The following is a 15,247-nucleotide window of genomic DNA, read 5'->3' on the forward strand; positions in this document are numbered from 1 at the left end:
GATATGGCTTCTTTTAAGTCTCCATTTAAATTTGAGCCCATGTGGTTTAGGGATTCTTCTTTTTTGCCTCTACTTATGAAATGGTGGAATTCTTCTCCTTTTTATTCTGGGTCCCGTATGTTTCAGATTGATAAGAAGTTAAGTTATTTAAAATTGAATATTAGGGAATGGAATATCTCACATTTTAAGAACATTTTTTAAAAGAAACAAAGGATTCAAGATATGATTGAGTGTCTTAATACTCATGTGCTTCAACATGGTATGGTGCCACAAGTTTTTGATGAATTGAAGTCACTAAAATTACAGCTTGAGGAGGTGTTAGCTAGAGAGGAAATCTATTAGAGATAGAAATCTAGAGAGTTATGGCTTTCAGATGGTGATAGGAACACAAAAAATTTTCATTCTTCAACTAAGATTAAAAGATGTAAGATTAGGATATCTTGTATTTAGTGTCACAATGGGAATTTATTGACAGACTCGGAGGACATTGCTTCAGAGGCAGTTAGGTTTTTTAAGTCATTATTATCTTCGGAAAATGGAAATCTCAGCAATGATATTATATCTAATATTCCTCCTTTAGTATCTTTGGAAGACAATAATATGTTGATGTCTCCCTTTTCCTTAGAAGAAGTTAAGAGTGTTGTCTTTTCCATGAATCTAGATAAAGCTCCAGGACCAGATGGTTTTCCTCCTTTGTTTTTTCAAAAATGTTGGTATTTTGTGGGAAATGATGTTTTATTGGCTCTCAAGGAAGCTAGGAGAAATAGGTTTGTTTTAAAAGAACTTAATACTACAATGATTGCAATTATTCCTAAAAAGGAGGATGCTAAGACTTTTGCTGACTTCCACCCCATTGCTTTATGTAACACTTTGTATAAGATATTTACAAAGGTAATTTCCCTTAGGCTGGCAAAAATTATACCTAGGATCATTTCATTGGAGCAAGGTGGCTTTGTTCCTAGAAGGGAGATGACAGAGGGTGCAAATATTGTAGCACATGAGGTTTTTCATTCTATTTCCACCCAAAGAACCTCGGCCATGATACTTAAACTAGACATGATGAAGGCTTATGATAGAGTAGAGTGGGGGGCTTTATGTGTTGTTCTTGAGAAGTTAGGTTTTTCCAAGGCCTAGGTCAAATGGATTCATGCATGTATTTCTTCTACAAGATTCTCAATTTTAATTAATGGTTCTCCTTGTGGTTTTTTCACTTCCTGCAGGGGTTTGAGATAGGGAGATCCCCTTTCTCCCTTTTTGTTTATTCTCCTAGCTGAAACCTTTAGTTAGGCTATTAGGGCTTCTAAAGTGGGGGGAATTTGGAAAGGTATAAGAATTCAGAATATTCCCCAAAGTATTTCTCATTGTCTCTTTGCAGATGATACTCTATTATTTAGACGTGCTTCATTAGTTGAGGCAAAAGTGATTAAAGGAATAATATAGAATTATGCATCGTTTTCTGGTTAGAAAGTGAATGGTGATAAATCAAAGATTTTCTTCCTTAAAACATCACAAGTGGTTTAGCATAGGTTGCAATCCTTTTGGGGATTTGAGACTATAAATATTTCATGTACTTACCTTAGGATTCCTTTCTTTGTTAAACAGGATAAGGTTGGTTTTTGGGATAAGATTATTTCGGTCATTTCTAAAAGAATTCTCTCATGGAATCATAGATGGTTAAGTTTGGAGGGTAAAATTGTTCTCATTAAGTTTGTTTTGAATCTTGTTCCCATATATCTCATGTCTGTTTTGAAGTCTCCAAAAGCAACTATTGTTAGTTTACAGGATACACTTAGAGATTTTCTTTGGAACAATAATAAAGATGGCAAGAAGAAACTCCCTTTAGTTGCATGGGATAAGGTATGTTTTCCTAAGGAACTTGGGGGAACAGGAATTCGGAGTCTGGAGAATCAAAATTTAGCCTTAGGTGCTAAGTTGGTTTGGAAATTATATGACAAGCCTAGCTCCTTATGGGCACAGATTATGTTTGCCAGATATTTAAATAATGGATTGAGAGAGTACATTTTTAAAGTCTCAAATTTGCCTTTGGGTTCTACTATTTGGAATTTCCTTTGTAAATGTAGATCAGTTATTTTGCCTCATCTCTCATGGATTATTCATAATGGTAGAAAGGTTAGATTATGGGATGAAGTATGGAATGGACACACACCTTTGGTGAATATTAGGGATTGGTCTCCTCTGATCACTATTCTTTCCTCTCTTTGTGGTATTTTTGTAGCAGATTATTTTGAAATTGTGACTAGTGGACCCCTTAAGCTAGTTAGATGGAAGTCGATTGATTTCTTAGATGTTGATCAAAGTATGAAATTAGATTTTGAGAATATTTTGGGGGATAGAATTGTATTTTTTTCTAATTCTGAGGATGAACTTATTTGGACAAAGAATATTTCTGGTAAGTTCATTGTTAAAGATGGTTACAACTCTCTTATGATTGCTAAAGATTTATCATCCTGACCTCATAAGTTGTTTAGGCATTTGTCTTGTCTTCCTAAAGCTGGAGCCTTTGCTTGGTTGGCAGTTCAAGACAAAGTTCTTACAGGTATGAGACTGGACAGGCTTGGTATTATTGTTGCTTTCCCTTGTGTCCTTTGTAACAAAAATTTGGATTCTTCTTCACACCTATTCCTACATTGTGATTATGCTTATGAATGTTGGCAGTTGTTGTTTGAGAAGTTAAATATATCCTTTGTTATTGGCAAGGATCTCATTTCCCATTTTATATCTTGGCCCTTTATGTTTGCTTCATCTTTTTATGCATTCCTTTGGATCATATCTCCATCTATTGTGATTTGGAATGTTTGGCTAGAGCGAAACAACATGCTATTTAAAAAAGCAAGTTCTCCTGTGTCTGAGGTTCTATTAAAAATTGAGTCTTCAATCTCTGAGGTTGCTTTGTCATTTATTTATAAGAATTTGGAAAATCTTACTTCTTTTTTGCACTAGGATAGTAGAGTTACTAGAGTTTGGAGGATGTTGTTGGTTTTACCCTCTCATGGTTCAATTTTAATAAAGAATGATGCAATATGTAAGAGATGCTCTGCTAGATGGAAACCTCCTCTGCAGGGGCACTTTAAACTAAATTTTGATGGGGCCTCTCATGGTAACTCTAAGCTGGCTAGGGTAGGCATGGTAATTTATGATCACAATACAAATTTTATTCGAGCTAAGTGTCATGCTATTGGTTTTAAAACTAACAATTATGCGGAATTTCATGCTTTGTCTTTTGGATTGGATATGGCAATCTCTTTGGGAATTAAGGACTTAATAATTGAAGGTGATTCTATGGTGATTATTCAATGTGTTATGAAAAAGAAATTGAATTGTTGGAATTTGCAGTATATAGTTGATCTCATTTTACAAAAATTAGAATTGTTTGAATCTTTCTTGTTATCCCATTGTTACAGAGAAGTTAATAAGATTGTAGATTATTTGGCAAATTTAGCCATTGATAGCAATGCTAATCAGTGAGAGGTGGGTTTTGAGGAAATTCCTTCTAGGGTATGGGAAGGTTTGCAGCAATAGTTATGTGATTTTCTTGAGTAATGTTGAAGTAAAATTTTATGATGATAATTATTCTCGCTTTCCCCTTTCATTTCAAGTATTCATGTTCATTGTCTGGAGGAGAGTTCGAGCTCATGGTATTTGATACAATAGTGTTTTTCCAAATGTTTTTTGATACTTTCTTTTTTGGCAGGAAGGTTTTTGGCTCATGGGATTTGGCATAGGGCTTTGGAAAATTCTATCTTCTTCCATTTATAGAAGTTGTGGAGTCTACATTTGAAAATTATCTGATGGGTTTTTTATTTTTTATTTTTTATATAAAAATCATATTATATGTGTTGTGACTGCATTTTGTATGTGGTTTTGGGCGGGGTGTATAAACTGATATGTTAGATACTATAGGTTTATTTTATGAGTTGTGACTGGAGATTTTCTTCCTAGGGTTCTTTCCTCTGGCATGCTCTTTGAATCCTATGTTAAAAATAAAAAAATATTAATAAAACAGTTTAGTGGAATGATCCACTTTTATTGAAAAAAAAAATACATTAATGCAAACTAAATAACATGCAGTTATATAATAAAGGACAAAGTGGACAAGGCACAAAATTCTAATTTTTTTGGTTAGTGTTCTATTGTTTTTTCTTTTTGTGTTTTTTCATTGAATAAAAAAAAAAAATACAAAATGGATAGCAAACAACTGTAAAAATAACTTACAAACACATGAGATTAAAAACAGCTCCACTGGAACATACAGTCATACCAAAGATCCATAGAAGACATCTTAGACTAAGCAGCATTACATTATACAAAAACAGCTTCAAAAGAGCATACAACCATACCAAATTTTCATATTAAACTACACTTTAACCTTCTTCAAGCTTTTAGCTATATTTGACCTGTTAGCCTTAATTTCCCTCCAATTTGCATGATGTAGCCCTAGGCCATTTCACTTTTTGTATATTTTGGTGTTTCTTGACCTGCTATGTGGAAATTGCAAGCTACAAACAAATGATATACAACTTGCACTAAGTACAACCTGCCATGTGAACAGTGATGAGTTCTAAGAGTCCAAATGTACATTTTGGTCATTACTGAACAGTGACGTGTTCTAATAGTCATCTTGGGACACGTCTATTCTGGATCCAAATTGGCTATATGGAACCGTCGATTTTGCAATAAACAGCTGCGATTGACTAACACGTCACTATCACGTTGTACGAAAGGTCTATTTTGGAGCCAGAATAGCTTCAGTCATCATGTTCTGGGGAAATTCCTTACTTTTTGTAAATTTTGGTCCTTACTGACCCACTATTCCATGCCATTTCCATTGTGTGGAGCATTTGCGCTAAGTAGAATAGCTAGACTATTAAAATCAATTATATTTTATTTCTTGTTTAAATAGATTGATAAAATATTTGACCATCACAAAAACTAATAAATAAATAATATCTTACATATGTCATTTCTAAACACTAAGAATACATTAATACAAAATAAACGACATACATATACATATACATATAGATCAAATTTAGAAGACCCAAAGTACAATTTGGCTAAGATCATGTGTAGAGTTCACTCTTTAACTACCCTTTCTCCTTCTTCAAGTATTTTTCTCTATCTGGCCTGCTATTCTTAATTTCCCACCAAATTTCTTGATATAGCAGTGGTCCATTTTAGTTTCAGTACATTTTGGCATTTTCCATGTAATTTCCATGGCGTGAAGCATTTGTACTAATATCAATGATTTGATATGAGAAAGCTTTAAACAGAAAACGCAGGCTATAGACAAGCATCGTGTGAACACTAACGAGTCATAATAGTTCAAGCGATATGTGGGACGTGTCTATTCTGGCTCCAAAATGACAGTACGAATTGACTAACATGCGTGTTAGTTGCATGTTTTACACCGTCGATTTTGCAATAAATGGTTGCGATTGACTAACACATCGCTATCACGCTATACGAAAGGTCTGTTTTGGAGCTAGAATAGTCATGGTCTGATATGTGAAGGCTCCAAAATAGACCTTTCGTATAGTGTGATAGTGACGTGTTAGTCAATCAGAGCCATTTATTGCAAAATAGACGATGTAAAATGTACGACTAACATGCATGTTAGTCAATCTTTACTGTCATTTTGGAGCCAGAATAGACATGTCCATATATGAATGGGCCACGACTATTCTAGCTCCAAAATAGACCTTTCATACAATGTGTTAGTGACATGTTAGTCAACCATGACCATTAATTGCAAAATCGACGGTGTAAAATGCATGACTAACACGTATGTTAGTCAATCTGTATTGTGTTTTTAGAACCAGAATAGATGCATCCATATGAATGCCAATGAGTCAGAATAGTCAAACTATGAAAATGCATGTTGCAGACTTACAATGTAGTGCTTATCATTTGGCGTTTGACAGGGATTTTTCCTCCCTTTTGTTAACGATTGCTTGGAATTTGCTATTAACTTTAACAATGAAAGTGAAATGTTATCAAGATTTTTTAGAAAATTTTAATTTGATTTGATTTAAGACTGTTCAATAGGTATATAAATGAAAATGAAAGCAACATCAACGCTTCAGTTTACTGCTCAGTAGTAAATTATTCTTTTACAACTAGTCAGTTTTGACTGTGTAGCTATAACCTAAATCAAATCCTTACGTCTCTCAGTTTTCACTCCTAAACAAAATTGATTCAAAATTTTCACTTGATCGTTCTGTGTTTATCTATTAAAATTTTATTTTGATTAAGTGTTATGTTCTTTTATTTAAAGACATTCTTTCATTAGAAAGCATGCTACTAAATCAAAGAATCATTAAAACGTTATCATATAATATTCATGACACCTCTATAACAATATTACCAATGTTTTTATTAGTATAGTTTTTTAGGTGTCTTTACATGCTTTCTTGTTGTCTTTGATAATTGTTCAAAGATAAAGAGAATATGAACCTTTCTTAACAAGTTTCTAAACACTATTTATAAACACCATCCCACTTCAAATACAATTATAAAATGATGAGGCAAACAAATTCTATGATCATAATGCTACATAATCACTTCTACGGGTTGAAAATCATTTTTATGAACCAGATGAGTTTTCTTCTCTATCTGAAAGTTCTATTGGAATATCTACACCCTTGGTCACTATCGTTTCCAATGTTACTCCTATTATTTCAACTGAGACAACATTGGAAACATCTCAAGATAATGTGATGAATGTTTTTGGTTCTCTTTCATCTTTTCCAAGTCTTTCAGAAGTAACAACTACAATGCTTGATAAGGCATATCTATAAATTGGTGTTTGAAACCTTCCCAAGCATGTCAGTTACATGAATTACTTCTACTATAATGACTCATATATATTCCATTTTATTTTCTTTAGCTTCTCAATAGGCTATGTTAGTTCAGACTACACTGGCTTGCATAGGAGAAACTTCTACTCTTTGTCCTTGGTTACAATCAACATCCCCAAAAAGAAAGAAGCAAGTCATCTCCCCAAATGATCTTGATTTTGAGCAATTGGCACCTCCTAAGCCCAAAGCTGTCAAGGAGCCAAAAACCCTTTCAAGGATTAAGGTAGATGAATCAAAAAACAAATATGTTGAAATTGTCATTCCTCCCCAAGGCAAATCAGGAGATGAAATTCAGACAAATTATGAGATTAACAGAATTGATCTTGGGAAACAAACTCATGAGAGTGCCAAGGAGGATGCTCAATCAATACTTGAGGCTTTGATGGAGAGATATAACAGGGATAAAGAAGCTAAATATAAGCTCAAAATTTAGGTTGAACAACTCACTACTATGTTATGCAAGATCACTCAGTCTTCTCAAATGGTTGAACCTATTGACTCCTCCATTGATCACAAAGTTGTGAAAAAGGTTGAGCAAGTTGTGACACATCAGAAAGCATTGGCAGAGTGGGCAGACAAAATGTTGTCCCAAGGAACTCATCTTTTGAGTTCTACAACAAAATTGTTGAATAGCCTGGATAGTGTAAGATCTCAGTTGGATCAAAGACTAGATCATCTAGCATAAGGAATACAGGAACAAGAAAACTTAGACCTTGATGCTTGTCTCAAGCTTGAATATTTTTATCTAGATGTACCTGTTGATAGTGAAGTCACTCCCAACTAAGAAATGTATATTGAACAAAGGGAAGCTCTAGAGTACAAAATGGATGCATTTTAACAACTAGTCAAAGACCTTTAGAAATCTTAGAAGGATTGCAATGAGAAAAGGCTTGAGATCATAAATAAAATATTTGAGTTCCCTTGTAAACTAGTCAATGAAGATCAAAATCTTCTACTAATTGACACCATTATCCAAGAGTTTATTCTATTAGTGAGCATAGAAATAGATAAGGAAGACTTCTCACTTCCTTCTATTGACAAACTAATAGATTTTTAGTTGATCGTAGGAAATTTGGCATCTATTCTAAAGAAACACAAAAAAGGATGTGTTAGAATTAGCGATTCAGTCATCAGAGCTCGTGCTATCTCTAGTTGTATCTAAAGAAGTTGAGAAAGTACAACTTCTGAGATCCCAAGAGCATCTGCAAGCAAAATACTTGTCACAAGAGAAGATTGGAGACAAAACACAAAAAAGGCTCTGAAGAAAACATTATCATTCAGAGAGGGAATGAAAAAGAAAAGTTACAATACAATCCTTATGATAGGAGAATAGAAACCCTAAAGATGTGCAACCCTAAAGAAACCCTAAAGGGATAAAGAGTATTTAATAATTAGAATAATTATTAAATACCTACAATATTATTAAATACCTAAGTTTAGCTTAAGGTTAGAGTATAATAGACTAATAATTAAATAAATAATTATTAGCTAATACAAGATAACTCTAAAACCCCCCCTTAAGATGAACTTAGGGAGTAGCTAAAAAAATAAATGTAGAAAAGAAAAAAGCAACTACAGGAAGAAGGCAAAATTTGGGTCCTGGCAACAAGGCCTGATGAGGTACCCAATCACAACCAAATCTCTAAGAAACAAAGAAATAGAGAAAACCACATGGGAAAATTCTCTACTCCAAAAAGAGATGGGAAAAGCATGCAAAAAAAAACATGAAGGAAGGAAGGCCTTAATGAGACCCCCCAAGGACAACTTCCTTCACCCCAAGAATAGAGCACAACTGAAGATAGTGCAGAGAGGCAAAAGGTTTAGTGAAGATGTCAGCAACCTGCTCCTCTATAGGAATGTACTCCAACATGAGAAAGTCATCCTGAATCAACTATCTAATGAAGTGCATGTGAAGCTCAATGCGATTGGACCTTTGGTGCTCCACTGGGTCGCGCAAAAGGTGAATGGAACCCTGATTGTCACACCAAAGAATAGTAGGACTATTAGGAGGGAACCCAAACTCAATCATCAACTGTCGAAGCCATAAAACCTCCTGACTAGCTAACATCATTGCTCGATATAATGCAATAGCAGACTGCTTCTTGCAAGACCATGTGATAGGACCAGAACCAAGACAAAAGACAAAGCCATAAGTAGACTTCTGATCTTGAGCATCACCAGCCCAATCTGAGTCAGTGAAGCCAACAATGTGAGGGGATCCTGAAGTATAGTGAATGCCAAACTGAGTAGTGCCCTGAATGTATCACAAAATATGTTTGGGTTATTTCCAATGGCTCTCATGAGGATCATGGGAGAACTGAGAGACAAGACCAACTACAAAAGAAAGATCCAGGCACGTATGTGTCAGGTACAACAAACTACCAACCAACTGCCGATATAAGGTAGAATCCATAGAAGGTGTAGAACAAGTGGGAGACAAAACAACACCTAACTAAAATGGTGTGGGTGTAGGATTGCAAGTAAGCATGTCAAATCGGTGAAGCATATCAAGAGCATACTTCTGTTGAAGTATGGAAATCCCATTGGAAGATTTAATAACCTAGAGACCCAAAAAATAGTATATAAGGCCAAGATATGTCATCTCAAACTACTCCATCAAGGCTCTCTAAATAGCCTGAATCAAGGAAGATGAACTATCGGTAATGATAAGATCATCAACATAGAGCACAAGAATAACTATATCATCCCCCTGATGCTGAATATATATTGTGGGATTAGAATTCAACAATGTTTAAAGAGTGTGGAGAGAAAGAAAGAGTCCATCTTCTCATACCAAGCCCGAGGAGCCTATTTGAGAACATATAAGGAGCGTCAAAGTCTACAAACCAAAGAGGAATCCTGCACAAATCTCGGAGGCTGCTCCATATAGATCTCCTCACGAAGGTCTGCATGCAAGAAAGCACTCTTCGCATCCATCTGAAAAACTATCCATCCCTGAGAAGTTGCTAGAGAAAGTACAAAGTGAATAGAATTCATCTTGGCAATAGGAACAAAGGTCTCAGAGTAATCAATACCCTCCACCTAAGAAAACCCCTTCGCAACAAGACAAGCCTTATACTTATTAATAGAACCATCTGCAACATACTTGGTACGATACACCCACTTGCACCAAAGAAAGTTTCTACCCTTCGAAAGAGAACAAAGATCCCAAGTATGATTCTTCATCAAAGAAGAATACTCCTCATCCATGGCTCTATCCCACTCTGGGTGACCTGTCGCCTCTGAAAATTTATGAGGGTCATCCAAAATGGCATGAATTGGAAGACTAGAACTAGATGTATGTCCACTAGTACGAAGAGTGTCAGAAGAATCATCTGCCATAGAACTAGCAACATCAACTATAATCGGGCCCACTTGGGCAAACGCTGAGTGGCAGGTGGTGGTGGTGATGGTGGTGGTGGTGGTGATGGTGGACCATCATCTACATCATCATCAAAGAAGAAGAAATCCTCAAAATATGAAGAGGGAGGAGGAGGTAGTGAGGGAGAAGTTATTGATGGATAATCCATTTGAGGAAGGCACTCATCAAATTGGACATCCCGCCTAAACAAGACCTCTCGGGAATCAAGAACAAACAACTTGTACACCTTAACATCCTCACACTAGCTAACAAAAATGAGTGGTCGGCTCTTCCTCTCCATGGCTTTCCACTGAGCATTTGGAATAAATGCCCAAGCCTCACTACCAAAAACTCAGAATGAAGAAACATCAAGCTTCACATGGGACCAAGCCTCCTCAGGGGTCAACTGGTGCAATGCCTTATGAGGCATCTGATTTTGAATATAAGTGGCACAATTAACTGCCCCAGCTCAAAAAGCAAGCCGCATAGAACGTGATTGAAGCATACAACTGGCCATCTCCCGAAGTGTTATGTTCTTTCTCTTAGCAACACCATTCTGCTGAGGGGTTTGAGGAATTGATAACTGATGTTGCAAACCATGCTCGGTGCAGAAATCCATAAAATCCTGATTTACATATTCTCTACCATTATTTGTGCATATCCTCTTTATAGAAAGACTATACTGCTTCTCTACAAATGTCTTAAAGACTTGAAATGAATCAAAGACATCAGACTTGTACTTACAAAAGTACACCCATGTACGTCTGGAGAAGTCATCAATGAAAGTGAGCACATACTTGGCCCCTGAAAAAGATGGAGTTGGAAATGACATAAGATAATAGTGGATCAAATCCAAGGGTGCCTTAGCACAGGTGGCTCTTCCTATAGGAAAAGGATCACAGTGATTCTTTCCAAGTGCACAACCTTGACATACACCATTAGTATAGGAGATCTAAGGGAGCCCAATAACAAGTGCCTGTGTGCTCATCTATTGTAAGTATCTATAGTTGACATGGCCAAAATGCTTATGCCAAAGTCTTCTCACTGAATCGGAATGTGTGACAAGAGAAACACCTGAACCATCTGGACTCTCAAAGCCATCAAACCAGTATAACCGAGAATCAATATCAACAATGCTAGTATCCAAAACCAAATTAGGATCATGGAGCTCTCTAATAACCACATCATGTGGGGAGAACTCAACTGTTTTACCAAAGCCAGAGTGAAAAATATGATAAACAAAGAGGAGGTTCATCAAAATTTTAGGAACAAAAAGAACATCCTAAAAACAACCACCTGTCAATGCAGAACCTCAACCTGAAACTGAAAACTATGCTGAGTCACCAACTGCAATCTGTAAAGTATGACTTTGAGAAAGTGAGGTAACAAGTTGCAGTGAGTGTGTCATGTGGTGAGAAGCCCCAGAATCAATAATCCAAGTGGATGTAGAAGGAATAGCCCATGCAGAAAGAGAATGTCCTTTCCTAGTAGAAGAGGAAGATGGAGGCTAAGGAGTAGAAATATGATGTTGTTGCATGGCTGCCTTGAAAGCCTCTAATCATTGCCAACAATGAGAAACTAGATGACCTTCTTTGCCACAGAAACTGCAAAGTTCATATGATTTCTTCTTAGTATTGGAGGAAGACTCACCAGACTTAGAAGAGTACTCCTATTTGGGATAGGACTTCGGTTTGAAATCAAACCTAGGTGGTGGCTTGGAGGGATGCTCATTGCTAGTTGAATCCTTCTTAGGCTTTAGTTTTTGCTTCTTGTTCTCTTTAGATGTCTGAGCCAACAATGCTTTTGGCTTTGATCCTATGAGAGTGTCCAATGGAGATAGGTGAGCCTGCTCATGAGTCAAGCTATCACACAACACATCAAAAGTAGGCATGGTGAAGTGTGTACCCAATGCATCCATAGTAGAACAAAATGTGGAAACAAATATCTGATAGGGACCTCAAAGCTTAAATAGAATCAGTAGATACACTTTGGGTCTATCTTATTCTTACCACAACTATGTAGGATAGATCTAGTGGTTTTAAACTTGTTCAGAAAGTCCTCAATGTGAGGAAAAGACTCAGGTAACAAGGAAGAGAGCTCAGCCTCAATATGTAATGCTCTGATACCATGAAGAAGTTGAGAAAGTACAACTTATGAGATCCCAAGAGCATCTGCAAGCAAAATACCTATCACAAGAGAAGATTGGAGACAAAACACAAAAACAGCTTTGAAGAAAAGATTATCATTCAAAGAGGGAATGAAAAAGAAAAGTTAGAATACAATCTTTATGATAGGAGAATAGAAAGCCAAAAGATGTGCAACCCTAAAGAAACCCTAAAGGGATGAAGAGTATTTAATAATTAGAATAATTATTAAATACCTACAATATTATTAAATGCCTCAGTTTAGCTTGCCCAGAAACAAAAAAGATACCCCAGATCCAAACTAAAACCTTTGAAAAAAAACTGAAACCCTTGCCTCTAGAGAAAATCTTCTAAAAAGAAATCAGGAACAAGCAGAAGCAAATGTAAGCTCTGATACCATGAAGAAGTTGAGAAAGTACAACTTTTGAGATCTCAAGAGCATCTGTAAGAAAAATACCTGTCACAAGAGAAGATTGGAGATAGAACACAAAAAGGGCTCTGAAGAAAAGATTATCATTTAGAGAGGGAATGAAAAATAAAAGTTACAATACAATCCTTATGATAGGAGAATAGAAACCCTAAAGATGTGCAACCCTAAAGAAACCCTAAAGGGATAAAGAGTATTTAATAATTAGAATAATTATTAAATACCTACAATATTATTAAATGCCTAAGTTTACCTTGCCCAGAAATAGAAAAGATACCCTAGATCCAAACTAAAACCTCTTAAAAAAAATTGAAACCCTTGCCTCTAGAGAAAATCTTCTGAAAAGAAATCAAGAACAAGTAGCAGTAGATGTAAGCTCTGATACCATGAAGAAGTTGAGAAAGTACAACTTCTGAGATCCCAAGAGCATATGCAAGAAAAATACCTATCACAAGAGAAGATTGGAGACAGAACACAAAAAAGGCTCTGAAGAAAAGATTATCATTCAGAGAGGGAATGTAAAATAAAAGTTACAATACAATCCTTATGACAGGAGAATAGAAACCCTAAAGATGTGCAACCCTAAAGAAACCCTAAAGGGATAAAGAGTATTTAATAATTAGAATAATTATTAAATACCTAAAATATTATTAAATGCCTAAGTTTAGCTTGCCCAGAAACAAAAAAGATACCCCAGATCCAAAATAAAACCTCTGAAAAAAAAATTATACCCTTGCCTCTAGAGAAAATCTTCTGAAAAGAAATCAAGAACAAGCAGCAGCAGATGTAAGCTTTGATTCCATGACGAAGTTGAGAAAGTACAACTTCTGAGATCCCAAGAGCATCTGCAAGCAAAATACCTATCACAAGAGAAGAATGGAGACAAAACACAAAAAAGATTGAAGAAGAGATTATCATTCAGAGAGGGAATGAAAAATAAAAGTTACAATACAATCCTTATGATAGGAGAATAGAAACCCTAAAGATGTGCAACCCTAAAGAAACCCTAAAGGAATAAAGAGTATTTAATAATTAGAATAATTATTAAATGCCTAAGTGTAGCTTAAGCATAGAGTATAATAGACTAATAATTAAATAAATAATTATTAACTAATACAAGATAACTCTAACAGTATCAATGCACCTAATGAGTCACCAATGAAAGAAGCCATCAATAAGTTTGAGTAGTTTCTAAAGAATAATTTTGATGAAGACAAAGAAGTGTCACTCGACACTTACTATTTTCTTGTATTAGTTTTAGCATTGCAAATTACCTTCATCTTTTTTGACAATTTACATGTCTACTTGTTCATATGTAGTTTTCATGTAAAGAAAGTTCAAGTCCTAAGTCAAATAGGACTATACATTGAATAAGTCAAGTTAGTTGTATATTTCCTATTTTTACTCAAATCTCTTCTCTTTATATAAAGGAGAGCTCTCATTGTAAATAATCATCTTTTGGATAATTCATCAAAACTTTGTCGGATTGGAGAGATGTAATAGACTTTATGCTTGTAGTGAAATCTCAAATTCCATCACTAAAGAAAGAAAGTTGTTATCCAATCTTTATCTTGGAATCACTTTGTTGTATGTGGGAGTTTTCTTATCTTATTCTCATCATTTGATATTTTAATATTGAATAGTGCATTGTGAGAATAAATTAGGTTGGAAGGTATTAAAGTGAAGTATTATAGACTTTGTATTATGGTGGCTTATTGTGCATCAATTATTTATCCTTGGTAATTAAGTGTAGACTTTGTGTTTTGCCAAATTATTAGTTTTGAATAGAAAGGATTGTGATATATGTGTAAGACATTGAGCTACATGTATATTGCAATACAAGTTTCAGAAATCAATAGAAGAAATATCATATAAGACTTTGGGCTTATAGGTCTTATTAGTTTGTATAGAATCAGTAGTATGTCTTCAAGTTATTTTTTTGTTTAACTAGGAGTTTTATCGATTATTATTGCTTATATTAGTATCTTGTGATTGTCATTTGTTGTAAAGAAGAAAGTCTACTCTGAAGTAAGATAGTTAGGCTAACACTTATTCTAAAAAAAAGAGAGTATAGTGATTGTAACACCCTACAATAGTTTAGGAGGTCGAAGGTAAATAGGTATTAATCATCTTGTGCAATAAGAAGGTAACCTCCCCTTTGTGAGGAGTGATTAAATCTCATCATACTGTGTGTTGGGACTATAAAATGCATAGGTTCGCAACCATCATAGAAAGCGGCTAAAGTAAGTTACGATCTAGTGACGTAGCTGTATGCAATCATAGCAAGTGTTGAATCACATCTTCACAACTTGGGGTTGGTAGTCTAGAGTAAGTTTGTGAAGAGGCGACAGGATGTCACTTGTCGTTTGATTGCATCAATAAAAGGAAGGGTGATTTCATGAATCATGATCAATGAAGATATGAGGAGTTGCCATGT

This window comes from Cryptomeria japonica, chromosome 7, assembly GCF_030272615.1.
Source record: "Cryptomeria japonica chromosome 7, Sugi_1.0, whole genome shotgun sequence".
Taxonomy (NCBI): Eukaryota; Viridiplantae; Streptophyta; class Pinopsida; order Cupressales; family Cupressaceae; genus Cryptomeria; species Cryptomeria japonica.